Below are 16,673 nucleotides of genomic sequence, written 5' to 3'. Positions count from 1 at the left end.
GCAGGCGGACTCTCAACCACTGTGCCACCAGGGAAGCCCCTCTTCAAATATTTTTGTCCCACTCCATTTGCTCTTCTCTTCTCCTGAGATCCCAATTCTTCAATTACCCATTACCTTTAGATTTTTTGATATTTTCCTACAGGACCATGAAGCTTTATTTTTTTTAACGTTTTCCTCTTGTTTCCTTAGATTGGATATTTTCTTTAAAAAATCTGTGTTTAAGGTCACTCTTCCTCTGCCATCCGCATTCTGCTATTAAGTGCAAACATTTCATTTTAAAATTTCAGATACTGTATATTTCAGTTCTAAAATTTTATTTGCTTCATTTTCTTTTCTTTTTTTTTTTTTTTTGGTATTTTCTGTTCCTCTGCTGAGATTTCTATCTTTTCATACACATATATTTTTTTCCTTATCTCATCAAGCATATTTATAATAAATGCCTTTAAATTTTTGTTTATTAATTCCCACGTCTGGATCATTTAGGGTTGACCTCTGTTGATTGTCTTTCTTTTTGAGAATGGGATACATTTTCCTTGTTCTATGTCAAGTAATTTTTTAAAATATCCTGGACATTATGAATGTTATGTTGAAGAGACTATGGATTCTTTTACAATATATTCCTCCAAAACCGATTTTTTTTCCTTTTGGCAGGCAATTCACTGGGTTAGACTTAAATTGCAAATCTGTCTTACCTGTGATGAGAGGCAACTATCATCTCATTTCAGACTTCTTTTAGTCTGCTTAATGCATATATGGTTCAGGACCAGTCAGACACTGGGGTAGAGATTATGCACAGAATTTGGAGTTTCCTTTCTTTGGCTCTCTCTCCTTTAACACTTTCTCCTGTCTCTCCAAGAGTCATGGTTGCCCTGGGCTCTGTCCTCTGTTTTTTTCAGGCCAGAAAGATGGCAGGCTTTCTATCAGAGTTTCAGTCATTTCTATGTGTGCCAGACTGCAGCTGCCTTCAAGAGAAAGCTGCAAAATAATGGCAAACTCATTCTCTGCCCATCATTTAATCCATGTTTTGACTCCCCTCAAAATCTTCCTGCTTCTGTTCCTTTTCCTGAGCCCTGAAGTAGTTGTTTTGTACTTTGTCTGGAGTGTGTGGTTGTTATCTGCAGGAGAGTCTGTTTGTTAGGAACTTAACTGAAATTATTTCTGAGCCTTAGTTCTTTTGCTGACTTGCTGTGTGATCTTGAACAAGCCACGTCCCTGCCTTTGCCTCTGTTTCCCTACCTACATAATAAAATAATGATTCTGAAGTACATGATAAAAAAGTAAATGAATTGCAAATTGCAGAGTGCTCTTATGATAGAATCATACCCATCCCTCCTTCCATCCCTCTACAGGCTATCAAGGGTCCAGGATGCCCCATGACGTTTATCCTAGGGAAGAGGCCCTTATGGGGAGGGTGAACCTGGACCTCTGTATTCCAGCCCTACTCCCATCCCCTTCCCCTGGGAGGTAAATCAGGATGGTTAAGATCACCGATTTTGGACTCAGGCGTGGGTTTCTGTTTTTATTTATATCTCTGAGATCTCCGGTACGGTGTTTCCCTCTCTGAGCCTTAATTTCTTGATTTATAAAATGTGTAGTTCCCTCCTGGAGTGGATGTGAAAATTAAGTTTGTAACTGCTTGTAAAGACCTCAGCAGGACTTCCCTGGCGGTCCAGCGGTTAAGACGCCATGCTTCCAATTCAGGGGCACGGGTTCAGTCATTGGTCAGGGAACTAAGGTCCTAGGTGCTGCACGGAGTGGCCAAAAAAAAAAAAAAAAAAAAGACCTCAGCATCACAAGCCTTCAGCAGTGACTTGCTGGTCTCCACAGCCACCAGGCAGGAAACAGGATTCGCTTTCCTCCCTCCGTCCCTTCTGAGCTGAATACCTGTCACTCCCTCAGCTTCCTCTGTTTCCTGAGAAAGGATGTGTAGTCAAGCAGAGCTAAGCTGCTGCAGAAAAAATCCAGGTTTCCTGTAAACAGGCTCCCACAGCCTCTGTGTCCATCCAAGCGTCACTCTCTGCCAACCCCTGCTTTTTACTTTCTACTTTAATTTAAAACGCAATTCACCTCTGCCCACTTGAGCCTAGGTTTTGCACAGGACACTGGGGACATAGATGCACTTGGGAAAGCCACAGTCTAGTCATCAGAGTCCAGTAGAAGGAGACAGACCAGGAAAGAGGACACGCGGCTAGGTTTAAGCACCCTCGGGCACCATTGAAGCACCAAGCTGGTGACAGTCAACCCTGTCGGGGAGGACTCTGGAAGGTTTCTTTAAGGAGATTTTGCCTGCTTTGGGCCTTGGAGGAGGACCTAGATCTTTCCAGATAATGGCAGTGTTCCTCGTAGAGAGGATAGCAAGAGCAAACACCTGGATGCACTCAGGTAGGTAAATGGCCTTCAACACAACTATCAGTACAGCTGTTTCTGATGTGACACCCCCATGTGTGTTCCTGCACCACAACTAATAGGGCTTATGAGAAAGATGAGCTGGGAAAGACCCCTCCAAACCTATGAAATTTCATAACTAGCACATTAACCAGAATGGTAAGGATCCTGATAAAAATTCCTCCCTGGTAAAACCTCCACCAACTCGTGTATCTGGTGTCACAGCCCGTCAATTCTTTGCAGACTTCAGTCCTCGGGTTCCTGATCTTTCCTTCCGGATATAAGTACTGGTGAGTTTTGCTTTGCGTAGAGACTATTTTTGCCAAAATAAAAATCAGATCCTGGGTGTAGCCTTCTGGATTAACCCACCCAGTGGGAAATGACTTCGCAGCTTCCCAATCTGCACTCAACAGCTTCACCGAAGAGTTCAAGTCGTGGAAATCTCAGAGGTTCTGGAGCTGCTCAACCAGCCACGACTTGCACAGAACGGGGCAGCCGGGAGCGATTCAGGTCTGCAGAGGTGACAGGAGGAGAAGGTGGTCCTCTGTGTCCTGCGGATCGTCACCTTTTGCCAAGTGTTTCTGTTTGATTGTGAGAAGACTGGCCCCAGATTGGTTTCAAAACTTAAATGTGCTGGGAAACCTGCTTTATACCAACATCATTCTACTTGAGGTATTTGAGAGGAAAAAACCAAAACAAAACCCAAACAGCAAAAGTCACATACTGTATAACTGAGCACCTTCCGGGCTGTGTGCTGGGGATGCAGTGGGTTTGGGGTTGGAGAAGGAGGGGCAGGTGACAAGCCCAGAGTGGAGAAGTAACTAAGGCCACACAGCCACGAAGTGCCAGGGCCTGTGCAGCTGCAGCAGGTCTGAACCCGCTGAATCCAGTCTGAACCTAGTCTGAACAGTGGGTCTGGACCCAGGCTGTCCTCTGAGTTGGCCAGCTGAGGGGTGGGCTGACGTTGAGGGTGGTGCCCGGGGACTTACTTCTGTGTGATCTCAGCTTTCCTTTCGGGTGTATCTTGGATGCTGGAGAGAGGGTGTGGTTATAACTCAGTAACCTGCAGCCTCAGACTGGGGACTGGGATTTACAGAGGTGATAAAAGCTAGGCCTCATTGGTCAATGATCCTGTGGGCGTGGGGACAGGGGGAGGAGGAACATGGCCTTCCTCTCACCTCATCCTCAAAATAGCCTTTTGAAAACAGGATTATTGTCCCCATTTGACAAATGGAGAAACTGAGGCACAGGAAGTTTAGGTAACTGGTCCAAAGTAGGAGAGCCTGGATTCAAACCTCGTCTGACTGCTCTTTCCGCGTCCCTGTGCCTCTGAAGGGTAAAGGGGGTGGGGGTGAAGACTGAGAGATATCCGGGCTCTGCATGGGTTCCCAGACCACTTGGGACCTGGCCAGCTGACCCCAGAAGGCAGTAGCCATGGGACATGTGCTTTCCCCCAAGCACCAGTATTCCCTAGTAAGGATGGATCCTAATTTACCTACCTATGCCTGAATGTGTGTATTGTAACTGAGTTTCCTCAATTTTTAAAAATGTAGGGACAATGCTGGATTGACAATTAGCTTTGGGGGGATCGTGGACCTCTTGGGAAACTGCCCCGCCCAGAGTGTTGGGTTTGCCTTCCCTGGCCTCCAGGGAGGGCCAGATCCCCATTGACCAGAAAACATCTGCTCTCCTTGATACAAGGAAGCTGTGAGTCATCCGTGGCAAACAGAGAGTAAAAAAGGTTCCTTTCCTAGCCACTCAGGTCAGCACATCCATTTATCTACATTAGTGCATTGGGGCGAACTAGAAACACACAGCAGCTTCTCACCAAGGCCAACGCACCTGACAGGCCTGCATCTCTCCCCGAAGATTGCAGAGGATGTGTGAGCAACTTGCTTCCGGCGAGGTGTCAATTTTCATGAGGAATATGGAGAATTTGTTTGCTGTTTGGAAATGCTTTTGACCAGTGGGTGTCTCTTCTTTTGCACCCTCTGCTATTACCTGCCAATCCAACATTAAGGGGAAAGATCTTATATTGGGGGACTTCACTTCGTTTGGGAAATCAAGGAAGGCTTCCATGAAGAAGTGGCATTTGAGCTCACATTTGAAGATGAGCAAGGGTTGAGGAGGATGGAAAGGAAAGTGGTGGTAAGAGATTTCAAGGCATAGGCCCCGGACCTGCTAAGGTCAAAAGAAGACCTGAGGTCCAGAATCTGGAAGGTGGCCAGCGTGGGTCAAAAGGGAACTGATGGGGCTACCGTGTTGGCCACTCCAGCTTCCCTGTGCCAGGACTCATGCTGAATCCTCTGCAAGGGCTGCAGTGGGAGATCAGGGACACTGTGAGCACTGGACACTGCCAGCAGCCTCTGAAGGGACGGGAGGTGGCGCTGTTGGCACAGACATCGCTGCAGTTGGAACTACATGTCTGCAGCCCCAGGGGACCTCGGAGGACAAAGCCAGCAGAGCAGCTGCTTTTGACGTCAAGCAGTTACAAAAGAGCCAGAGCAGGCAGGAGCCCAGGACTGGTACCGGGAAGGAGCCACGGGGGTCAGGATGGCGGCACACCAGAGGCACTGCCTGGGGGCTCCCCAAACCCTTAGAAGAATCTGATAGGTCCTGGGATCCAGCAAAGCAGGAAGGGTGGAGTTAGAGAAATACTGCTTTGTGACTCTGTTTTGCCCACAAACTGGAGTACCAGGGAAACAGATTACATACAGCTTTAGCATCCATGCGAGCATGTGGGGCTCTCACCTCCTAGCAGGGCTGGCTTGATTGCTGCCAGATCAGAATGGGCCAGGTTCCGTTTGGGTTGGGTCCGGATGAGAAAGGCACCCAGAGCTCTCTGGCTTCAGTCCTGCCCGTTGACCTGGGGTTGCCCCCCAGGTGGGGCCCATCTCTATATTCCTCCTTCCCCCCGGCTCCTGCCTCCCTCTCACTGTCCAGCCGTCCCTCTGGGCAGGGCAGTGCTTCTCAAAAGCATTGTGGTTGTCAGTAGGGCTGTTGGCTGCATTTTTGTGATTTCCCCCCCTGCCTTCCAGACACAAGGTAGGATTAGACTTCCTGTCCTCCTTATGGCGGGGCAGGAATGTGTAACCAGTTCTGACCAATGAGTTTTGAAGGCAAATGATATGTGTCATTTCTAAGCCATAGCATTTAATGCTGATTAAAAGATCCTTTTCCTCTACCATGACAACCAGTAATGTTCCAGCAAATGGCTGCTCCCTTAACCTGGGTGAAGGAGGGAAGACTATAGGAGTAGAATTGCACCTGACCCACAGTGGACATGTAGTATGAGCAAGAAGGGATGAAGTGAGAGAGTGGCATGGACATATATACACTATCAAATGTAACATAGATGGCTAGTGGGAAGCAGCTGCATAGCACAGGGAGATCAGCTTGGTGCTTTGTGACCACCTAGAGGGGTGGGATAGGGAGGATGGGAGGGAGATGCAAGACGGAGGGGATATGGGGATATATGTATGCCTACAGCTGATTCACTTTGTTATACAGCAGAAACTAACACAATTATACTCCAATGAAGATGTTAAAAAAAAAGACGAAATAAATGTTATTGCTGTAAACCACTGAGATTTGAGGGTTGTCTGTTAACTGCAGCATAGCCTTAACTATCCTGGCTGATACAAGCAAAACCCCTAGAAATCATAGCACTATTTGTAAAACACTGTAAAAGGTGCCTATCTTTCATTTTTTACATACAGTAGAGTTATTAGCAGTAATAATGAGTATCATTTATTGAGTGCTTACTATGTGTCAGGCGTTATACTAGGTTCTTTGGCAAATGTTTCCTCTTTAATTCCCACCATGGATTCAGTATTGCCGGCTCATTTAGTATAACTTGTCTTATCATAGAAATCAAGGGATGGAGCCTCAGGGAGAATAAAGGTCAAGACCATAGCTAGTAAGTAAGAATTGAGATTCAAATACAGGGTCCCTGGCCCCCAAATCCTCACTCTTTCCACCGTTCAGCTGCTATTACATGTAAAGTAGAGCTAGGCCTATCAAGAAACAAACCCATGCATTTAAAAAAGAAATTATCTCAACAGGAAAAACATTAACATCTGCTGTTTTACTAAATTGAACGTGAAAGATGATCCTGACAGGCTGAACAAAGGCGCTTGCTCTCTGGTGTGATGTTTGACAAGGGAATCTTTATTCATTTTCTCCCATGATTGGGTTCTACTGGATAAGCAACAGTGGGCACCAAATGTTGAAGAAAAAATTTAAGGCGATAATTTTGTCCGTCACTTAACACTTGTATGTACAAGGTGGGAAATAGCCTGCATTAAGCATGTTTGCAATGGGATGGTCTGAGATCTTGCGGGTCACCAGGGGGACTTTGGGGAAAGAAGACCCAGGCGCCCTGCTTGTTCTTGTTATCCTGCGTGCCTCGGACACGCTTCCTCTCACCTCTGAGCTGCTGATGCTTGAGAACTCAGCTCCACTGTTGCTGCATTGGAAGTCCTCGCTGGCCTGCCACGTCACCCCACCGTGATGTACAGAAGTGACCTGGGCACATGAGGTGGGGTCTCATTCCCTACGCAGGAGCTTCTTGCAGGCAGGAGTGCACTCATTCTTTTTTTTAAAATTAAACTCTTTATTTTGCATCTGTACCCTTTACCCAGTTTCCCTCAATGGTAACATCTTGCAAAATTTTTAAATGTTGGCAAATAAACATTTAAATGCTATATTTGCAAACACACACACACACACGCACAGAGATTTAGTACACACCCAGCCAGTTCTCCAGTTTAGCCTTTGGGGCTAAAGGCTGCTAACTGTATTTTGTTGTACAAAATGCTACTTATTTTGCCTCCTCTTTGATGTCACAGCCAGGATATTGACATTGATGGGGTCAAGGTATAGAGTCTTTCCATCACCCCAAGGATCCCTCATGTTGGCCTTTTATAGCCACGCCTACTTCCGTCTCACCTCCATCTCTCCCTAGTCCTTGGCGTTACCAGTCTATTCTTCATGTCTATAATTTTGTCCTTTCGAGGATGTTATATAAATGGAATCATGCAGTATGAGACTTTACGGGGTTGCCTTTGTACACAGCATAATTCTCTGGAGAGTCACCCAGGTTGCTGCATCTACCAACCATCCCTTCCCTTTCATTGCTGAGCAGTATTCCATGGTGTGGACGTACCATTGTTTGTTTAACCTCTCACCTGTTGAAGCCCTTGTTCACTGTTAAATCGCAGCGTCTCATAGACAGATACTTGCATGCAAGGAAAGTCCCAAAGAGCAGCATTAGTTGTGATTAAGAGCGTGGGCTCCGGAGTTTGACTCCTGGTTCCAGAACTCACCACCCATGTGAGTTTGACCAAATTACTTGACCTCTGCCTGCCTCAGTTTTCTCATCTGTAAAATGGGAATAATGGTAGTGTGCTCATCTTACACAGTTATTAAAATTAAATAAATCAATACTTGTTTGTGCTTAGCACATAGCCTGGCTGATGGGATGAACTCAATTAAAAATTAATAATATAATACGGGCTTCCCTGGTGGCGCAGTGGTTGAGAGTCCGCCTGCCAATGCAGGGGACACGGGTTCGTGCCCCGGTCTGGGAAGATCCCACATGCCGCGGAGCGGCTGGGCCCGTGAGCCATGGCCGCTGAGGCTGCGCGTCCGGAGCCTATGCTCCGCAATGGGAGAGGCCACAACAGTGAGAGGCCCACGTACCGCAAAAAAAAAAAATAATAATAATAATATAATACAATAATTAATAATAAACGGTCACTGAACTGAGTAGAAAAACGTAGAATAAGAAAATTCAAACTTGCAGAATGTTCAAATTAGGAAGTGGTGGCATGCTGTACAAGGAATTATTCTTTTTTCCTAGAACCATCGTAGAGTTTTTCTCTAAATATCAAGCTTCCACAGACTCTCTGAGGTAGAAATATTTTAAAACAATCAAGTAGAACCCATTGGCAAAGCCGTGTCCTTTTGAATGCCATCCACAGCCTCTCCCTGGACAAAGGTGAGTTGATACACACAAACAATATTTATTGTGCTCCTACTGTATGCATGCCATGCACTGATCTAGGTGCCAAGAATGCAGCACTGAATAAAACAGACAACCCCTGTCCTTATGACAGGTAGTAATGTAAAAGAGGAAGCCCGGGCTTCCCTGGTGGCGCAGTGGTTGAGAGTCCGCCTGCTGATGCAGGGGACACGGGTTCGTGTCCCGGTCAGGGAAGATCCCACATGCCGCGGAGTGGCTAGGCCCATGAGCCGTGGCCACTGAGCCTGTGCATCCGGAGCCTGTGTTCCGCAACGGGGGAGGCCACAATAGCGAGAGGTCCGCGTACCGCAAAAAAAAAAAAAAAAAAAAAAGAGGAAGCCCTTCTCGACCTCACCATGGGTTAGGAGGCATGGACGTGACTTACTCAGAAAGAGGGAGAAAAGCCACACAGTGGGTAGACCCAGGAGAATGTGGATGTGCCCTCTTGCTTTAGCTTTAAAGAAATAAAATTGGTTCTCATCTTCCTGGCTTGCTCAGGTGTGGTCTGCTTGCAGGCAGGGGGATGCACTGTTTTAGAACATCTGGTCCTCTCCCCACCCCTACCCCACTTACCCCCTGCTCTGTCATGTGACCGGGGGACACTACGCTGCTGTCACAAAAGGGAACTGGACCTGGGCTCCGGAGCAGCTTTGCTCTTATCACCTCCTCCCGTGCCCAAGCCCAGCGACCGGTGGGAGAGCAGCAGTCCAGCTGCAGTCCGGCCATGGGTTCCTCCCAAGAGCCGTTAACTGGCCCATGACCTTGGCCTCATTAGCTCAGCGCTCTCCACCTGAGCTGCCTGGATCCGGGCCAGCCAGGGAAATTAGCTCATACCCACAGGCCCCTGGGAGAGGTGTCAGGCAAAAATAGACCAGAGAAAGCCAGAGAATCCTTGAGCAGGAGAACCCGTGGAGGTCAACGGCTCCGGCATCGTCCTAACTCTACAGATGGAGGCTGAGGGCAGGGAGGGGAAGGGGCCCGGCCAAGGTCAGCCTGAAGTTCGTGCAGAGCTGGGGAGAGAATGGGGGTCACCTGACTCCCAAAGTCACGTTCTTCCCTCACCTGTGCCTCCCATCAGGCTGCGGCCAGGGAGGGATGGAAGGAACCAACGGACAATAAGGATTACAGATAATGAAACAATTCATCAGAGGCCATTTGTTGTTTCTGGAAGGGGTGTCAATTGCACAGAAAGAGTAAGAAGAACAGAGAATGCCTACTTGCTCCACTGGGCCCTCTCCCCAAAAGGAATCTGTGTTTACAATTCCTCATGGATCCTTACAGGAGATAACCCATGCATACACAAGCACGCACACATGTGTGTGTGTGTGTATGTGTGTGTACCCGTGTATGTTGAGCAATAGCCTTGCAAGTATGGCATTAGAGCGTCCTACTTCACACAGGTTCTGTACCTTGTCTCACCCAATTCATAACATATCTGAACATCTTTTTTATCATCTGGTTCAGGTGTACCCCCTTCTTTTCAATGACAACATTGTATTCCGTTCTATGGATGGGCCGTAATGTGTCTAACCAGACCCCAAGAGTAGATGGTTGCAGCATGTGGGCGTGGTTCAGCGTAGCTGAAATGGAGAAAGTTATAGGAAATCAGGTCACAAAAACAGGTTGTGGGAAAATTGCCATGGGCTTGATTATCAGCTATGCAGCTTCATGCAAGTGATAGATTTCACTCATGTATTGAGTATCAACTGTTTGCCTCATTATCTGTAGGCCTTACAATGACTTGCTCGGGTAGATTGCCGTTAGAATCACATTTACAGTGAAGCCCAGAGATGAAGTTAGTTCCCCCAGGTCACATGACCAGTAGGGCCAAGGAGTGTGGCCCAGAGCCCATGTTCTGTGCCCACGTGCTGTGGGAGATCTGGGCTTCCTTCTGTTTGGAGTGATGAGCCCCCTCCCACTACTGCCTTCTCTAAAGGCCCCTTCTCAGCGTTCAGATCCTTCTCTCCCAGCAGCATTGCCCCAGGGCCGGGAGCTCCAAGTGGCATGGATGAGCTCAGACCCGGGGCAAGGTGGGGGAGTCTTGTTAAGACCAAGGCCTGTTAGTCCAGGCAGTGCCAAGCTGGGGCAGGGGCAGGCGCAGGGGCAGGCAGTAGAGGGCTGGGGTCTCTGCTCAGACCCCAGTCATTGTCCAGCCTGACTCCTGGCCACCTTCGGAAAGCAGCTCAATTCACCAACTATCTTGAGTGTCTAAGAGGCCACTGTGGAGTCACCATGGTTATTTCCTCTTGTACGGATCTTCCATTCTTCACTAAGGTCCTCCTCCCTCCCTGCAGCCACACCTAGGGACCACCTCTGGCTTAGTCAAACCTATTGTCTTTGTGTGGGGTGGGAAGACTCCTCCATTAGCTTTTGCATCAGGACCACTTCTGATGATTTATACCTCTCCTCCCACAGCTCGTTGCTGGAGCCCTGTGTCCCAGCCTGCCCTGGCTTGGTTTCTCCAGCATGAGACTATTTCCCAGCACGTCTGCAAACAAGGGGTGAGTATGCAAAGAAAAAAATGAAAATACATCCCTCCCTCACACCATATCAAAATCAGTTCCCGATGTATGTGAAAGGCAAAACTTTAAGACTTTTAGAAGAAAAATACATAATATTTCTATGACCTTGGGGCAGGGAAGGATTTCTGAAGACATAAAAAGACAACTCATTCAAGAAAAAAGATCAATAAATTTGACTACATAAAAATTCATCAAAAGATGAATTTCCCACCATAAAGGGAGGGGGAAAAACAAACTAATAGCAAACTAGATGAAGATATTTTCAACACCTAAGTGACATTGGATTAATATCTAGAATATATAAGGCATTACTCAGATCATTAAGAAAAAGACAAACTAATGGAAAGACAGACAAAAGGCATGAACAGGCATTCAGAGACAATGGCCAATAAACATCATTGGAAAGTGGAAAACATCATAACCATGATATGACCCTGTATGGCCTGGGCCTTGAATCTCACTGCTGCCCCCTGGTGGCTGTCAGGGACCTGGAGATGGATTTACTGAAAAAAGTTTCAGCACTGGGAGGGCATGCCTCCGAGATGGTCCACACCCCATACCCTTCCTGGAATGTTGAGATGAGCAGCAGCCCAACCCCTCAGGCTTTTATTCCACTCCTGTTCTTTGTTGCATGACTCAGCTTTCCTGGCTTCCTAAGTCAGCTCTTGCTTTTTCCCCCAAATCTTCATTTGGAAAAAAGAACACTTGTGTTACAATCATCATTAGTTAACATTTGTTATTAATTATCATGAATTTTATTATTGTCATTAATATTTTTGCTGAATCATTTGAGAGTACATCATAGGCATTTTGACCCTTTGGCCCTTAATGTTTCCATGTGTGTTTCCTAGGAAGATAGATGTTCTCTTGGGTAACTCAGATGCTATTATCCAATTCAGGAGATTTTACATTATGTAATAATATTACATAATGTCAAGGGTTGCTTGATTTAGTAAATTAAATTTACAGTACACCAAGTTAAACGTGGATTTCACATAAACAACAAATAATTTTAAGTATGTCCCAAAATATTACATGGGATATAGTTATACTAAAAAAATATTTATTTATCTGAGATCTGCATTTAACTGGGCATCCTGTATTTCATCTGGCAATCTTATATTATTATCTAATATGCAGTCCTTATTTGGGTTTCACTGTTTGTCTTAATGTCATTTAGAGCAACCTTTTCTCCAATCCAGGATCACACATTGTGTTTAGTTGTTGTGTTTCTCCTAAGCCAGCTTTTGATACCTGTACTGACACTTTTGCTTTTGCTTTCCCACCCAGACCCCCTATGTCTAGGATTATGAAGACTCAGCTACTGTTGTCTGAGATAACATCCCACCTGCCTGGGTGGGATAACCAGGAACCATTGCATAATGAGGTCTAAGGTAGGGGTGGAGTAAGGGGATGGTGCTGGAGCCCTGTGTCCCAGCCGTTCACATACATCTGGAGCTGATTTTGATACAGTGTGAGGTAGGGATCTATTTTCATCTTTTTCTTTGCATACTCACCCCTTGTTTGCAGACGTGCTGGGAAATAGTCTCATGCTGGAGAAACCAAGCCAGGGCAGGCTGGGACACAGGGCTCCAGCACCATCACAGGGCTCCAGCTCCATCACAGGGCTCCAGCACTATCAGCCCTTTGGGAGGGGTGGTGCTGGCGAGGGTTTGTCTCCAAGGGAGCACTACCCACAATGAATGTGAGGTCCACCTTCCACACCTGGGAGGCCTTCAAGCTGAACCAAGCTGACATCAGCTACAAAAAGCAGTAAGCAGACTGCTTCCCAGCCCAAGCACTGAAGGGGAAACTGACCATTAGCAGAGAGAGAAATGCCCTCAAAGAGCAGTAGGCAGTTGTGCGAGGCGGGGTGGCCATGGTACTGTGGCTCTGGAGCAGCCTGCACCCCCGCCCCCCCCCCCCCCCACCGAGCCATCCTCGACTGGAGAGGGAAGAAGTGCCCTCTCGTGCAGGTCAAGGACTCCCTCCGATGTCGGGCTGTGGTTCTTACCAGCAGTGACCATGGCTGCAGGGGAGTGAGTAGGGCCATCTTCCAAGGCCCTATTCGAGGGACAGCAGTAAGGGCCCCAAGGGTGGCTCCAGAGTTGGGAAGGGGTGTCTGGCACAGCCATCTCCTCTGGCCGTCCTCTGTCTCCTCCTCCCCTCCCACTGGAGACTGTACAATTCGTGTCCATCTCCTCTGGACCTGTCTCAGAAATGTTGGTAACTGGAGATTCTGAACCTGTCTCCAAAAACATTCCCCCATCCCCCCAGCAGAAAAATTCCAAGCCAAAGCAATTTCCCAACCTGGCAGGAAACTGCCTGCCTGGGCAGAGGTGGGAGGACAGCTTGGACCCAGAGAAGGGTCCAGAGGCTCTCCAACACACATGGGGCCCTGACCCTCATCTCTCACCCCCTGGGCCTGTCCTACCTCCCCTCCCTTCCAAACTTTCCTTGGCTCCCAGCCACTGGGGGGGGCGGGGTGCTTCTGTTGGCTTAACCCTTTCCTCCCCAGGCTCCCAGTCCCCCTATCTGCTCTGGGGAGTGAATAGTTCCCCTGTCGCTGAGGTTCCTCTTCTCCTCTCAACAACCCTGCAGGGTGACTATTACCTTCTTCAGTCTGGGCTCCCCCATTTCAGAACCGGGGAAGCCCAGACTAAAGAAGTCAGAGGCTTTACCGGGTCACATCACTAGGAAGCTGGCTAGCCAGGGTTCCACGCTGGAGACAGCAGGAGTCTGTCCTGTAGGGCAGCACAGCCCCATCTCCTTGTACCCCACAGGCCCCTGCGAGCCGCTGCTTCACGCATTGGTGAAATTAGAGTCATGAGATGCAAATGTGCCTCCCCGGTCAATGGCAAGGTCATCAAGAACAAGGACCATGTGTTATTCATCTTCACCTCCCCAGGGCCAGGCAAGGAGGGACACTCAGAAAACGCTAGCTGAAGGGACCTTCCCGTGTGGTCAGAAGGGACATGGGGCCGGGAGGCTGCTTGGTCCCCAGGGGCCTGGCTCAAGCAGTGCTGGGGCCTAGCCTCTCTGCCACCATCCTTTTACAGGATCCTGTCCCACAACCAAGTGGAAACAGAGGGCCAAGGTGAGGTCTGGGTGCTGGTTTTCTGGCTCCAGGGGGGCTGCAGGTCACGATTTATTTTTCCAGCAACATTTCTGTGAAGACACAAGCCTCCTGCGGTGCGTTTAAAATGTCAAGGTGGGCCCTTGCCTTGCTCCGCACCACGCCGCCTCCCTCTTCCCCTCCCACCTACCCAAACGCCAGGTAATCGGAAAAAGATGTAGAGTATGTTAAAACTATCTGATGAGATGGAATGGAAGTTACTCCTGCATCGTGGAAATAAAGTTCTCCAAAGACTGTCTCCTGGTTTCCAGCTCCCTTTCCTTCGCCTTCTTCTGCCTGGTCTCTGCCAAACTAGGGTTGTTTGGAGAGGGGCGGGCAGCTGCCTGGACAGGAGTGATTTGTCTTGAAGGGGTGGAGGAGGCAATCCTTCCCCTGTGTAACCCTAAGCAAAAATACTCCTGGTTCTTTTCCAGAAGACAAACAGTAGGTATATTAATAGAAACAGCATGTTTTGTAACTTCAGAGAATCTGTTCAATATTGCATAAGCACTGACTGGCATTTTGTATCTCCACTCAGCAGCTTATGCTCCAGTTATTTGTGCCCGAAGTCAGGAAGCTCTAGTGTTCAAGTGCCTGCTCCTCCATTTATTGGTTCTGTGACCTTGAACGAGTCACTTAACCTCTCAGACTTTTAGCTGTAAAATGTCAAGAGCGATGATTCCCTTGAATCTTCACTCCAAGTATTGTTATCAGGATCAAGTGAAATGTGAAATGAGCATGTGCATCTGCTTTGTAAACTCTACAACTATATATATGTCACATGTCACATGTTACTGTTCTGCTGTAGACCCCACCTTCCAGACTATTTTTCATTTGTCTCCCATTAGCACCAATCCTAATTCTCCAGTTCTGCTCTCTTGTTCTCCCCCTGTGCCCTGAATATATCCCACTTGTTTTTAAATCTCTGGGCTTTTACTGTTTGACAAGGGGTGAGACGTAGCAATGTCTCTGAAAGTCATTATAGTTAAAAGCAAGAGCAAGACTGCCCAAGTGAGAATCCCAGCTCCATGTATCAACTGCTGTGTGTCCTCCAGCAAGTTACTTCCCCTCTCTGTGTCTTGATTTCCCCATCTGAAAAGTGGGACAAATAACAGTCGTTATCCCATAGGACAGCGGCGAGATGGGAATACATTAACCCACACAAAGGGCTTAGAACACTGCTGGGCGCATTGGCTCCTGATACACCTTTCACCTCCTTGGCTCTTGGCTTCGATTATCCTGATCAGGAGAATGAATACAGAACACACGGGAAAGCACAGAGACCAATGTGAAGTGTTTTGAAGAAAGAGCTGAGGGCTTCCCTGGTGGCGCAGTGGTTGAGAGTCTGCCTGCCGATGCAGGGGACACGGGTTCGTGCCCCGGTCCGGGAAGATCCCACATGCCGCGGGACAGCTGGGCCCGTGAGCCATGGCCGCTGAGCCTGCGCGTCCGGAGCCTGTGCTCCGCAACGGGAGAGGCCACAACAGTGAGAGACCCGCGTACTGCAAAAAAAAAAAAAAAACCAACCAAACAAACAACAACAACAAAAGGTTATAGGTCCATATTATTATCCCCAGTTTACAGATCAGGAAATGGAGGCTCAGATTAGGAAAAAAAGAGGTAAAGTGAGTTGTTCAACATTAGTTAACTTTGGGGACTTTAAGAGGAATGTCTCATTAGCATTATTCATATCACAGTACCTAGCAGGGAATCTAGTAGCCAAGTAATAGATTAGTGAATGACTTCAGATTAAGTGTCACCCAGCTGGAAGGTAGCAGAGCCAGAACTCAGATCCAGGTCTCAGACTCCAGGTCCAGGGCTCTTTCCACCCCAGTGCCTCTGCAGAATGTCCAGAATCAGCTGACGGCCCACATGGCTAGGTTTGTGTGCACCTTCTGAGGAGCCTCTGATTGGCTCAATTTGTACCTGAATGGGCAGGGCAGTGAGCGTCCTCCTGGGATGCAACCTTCAAGACCAGAAAGGAACATCATGTATCAGCCTCCATCGAAGACCAACATGATCAGCTGGAAGTTAAACCTGTCTAAGGGTAGTGAAAGAAAGCACTCTCCCCTACCTCTCCTCCTGCCCTCACCCCTACCATGATTCTGCTTTAAGACCAAAGCTTTTCCCATAAATCACACCAAATGTTTCTGGGGTGAGAGTCTAAATTCTAAGGAGGGGTCCACTAAAAAGGCCAAAAAACATATAATCACCTGGAAAGAGGGATTTCTGTTTTAAAAACAGTAGCCCATTAAACTTCAAAATACCTTTGATTCTCAGTAGGAGCAGGCTTGTGCTTCATGGGCCCTTCATGGAGATGCAGTCACACGCCATGTTGTACTTCCCCTGTGCAAACAAGCCCTTTTGCCAGATTTATCAAAAAACAAAACAAACCAAAAACAATCAAAACCCAGGAAGCCCAGCTAAGTTTGAATTTCAGACAGACAACTAATAGCTTTTTAGTATTAATGTGTCCTATACAATATTTAGGACCTATTATTTTATTTATTATTTAATATGTCATACATTGCACCTAAAAAGAAGTGAAAAGAGGGACAGAGTCCTGATTTTCAAGGACTGATGATTCCCTTGGCAGAGGTCCTTTTCAGGATTCTGGTTTGTTTTA

The sequence above is a fragment of the Mesoplodon mirus genome, assembly GCF_964341445.2.
Source record: "Mesoplodon mirus genome assembly, chromosome: 11".
NCBI classification, from domain to species: domain Eukaryota; kingdom Metazoa; phylum Chordata; class Mammalia; order Artiodactyla; family Ziphiidae; genus Mesoplodon; species Mesoplodon mirus.
The sequence above is the reverse complement of the archived record's forward strand: the minus strand, read 5'-3'. Positions refer to the sequence as shown.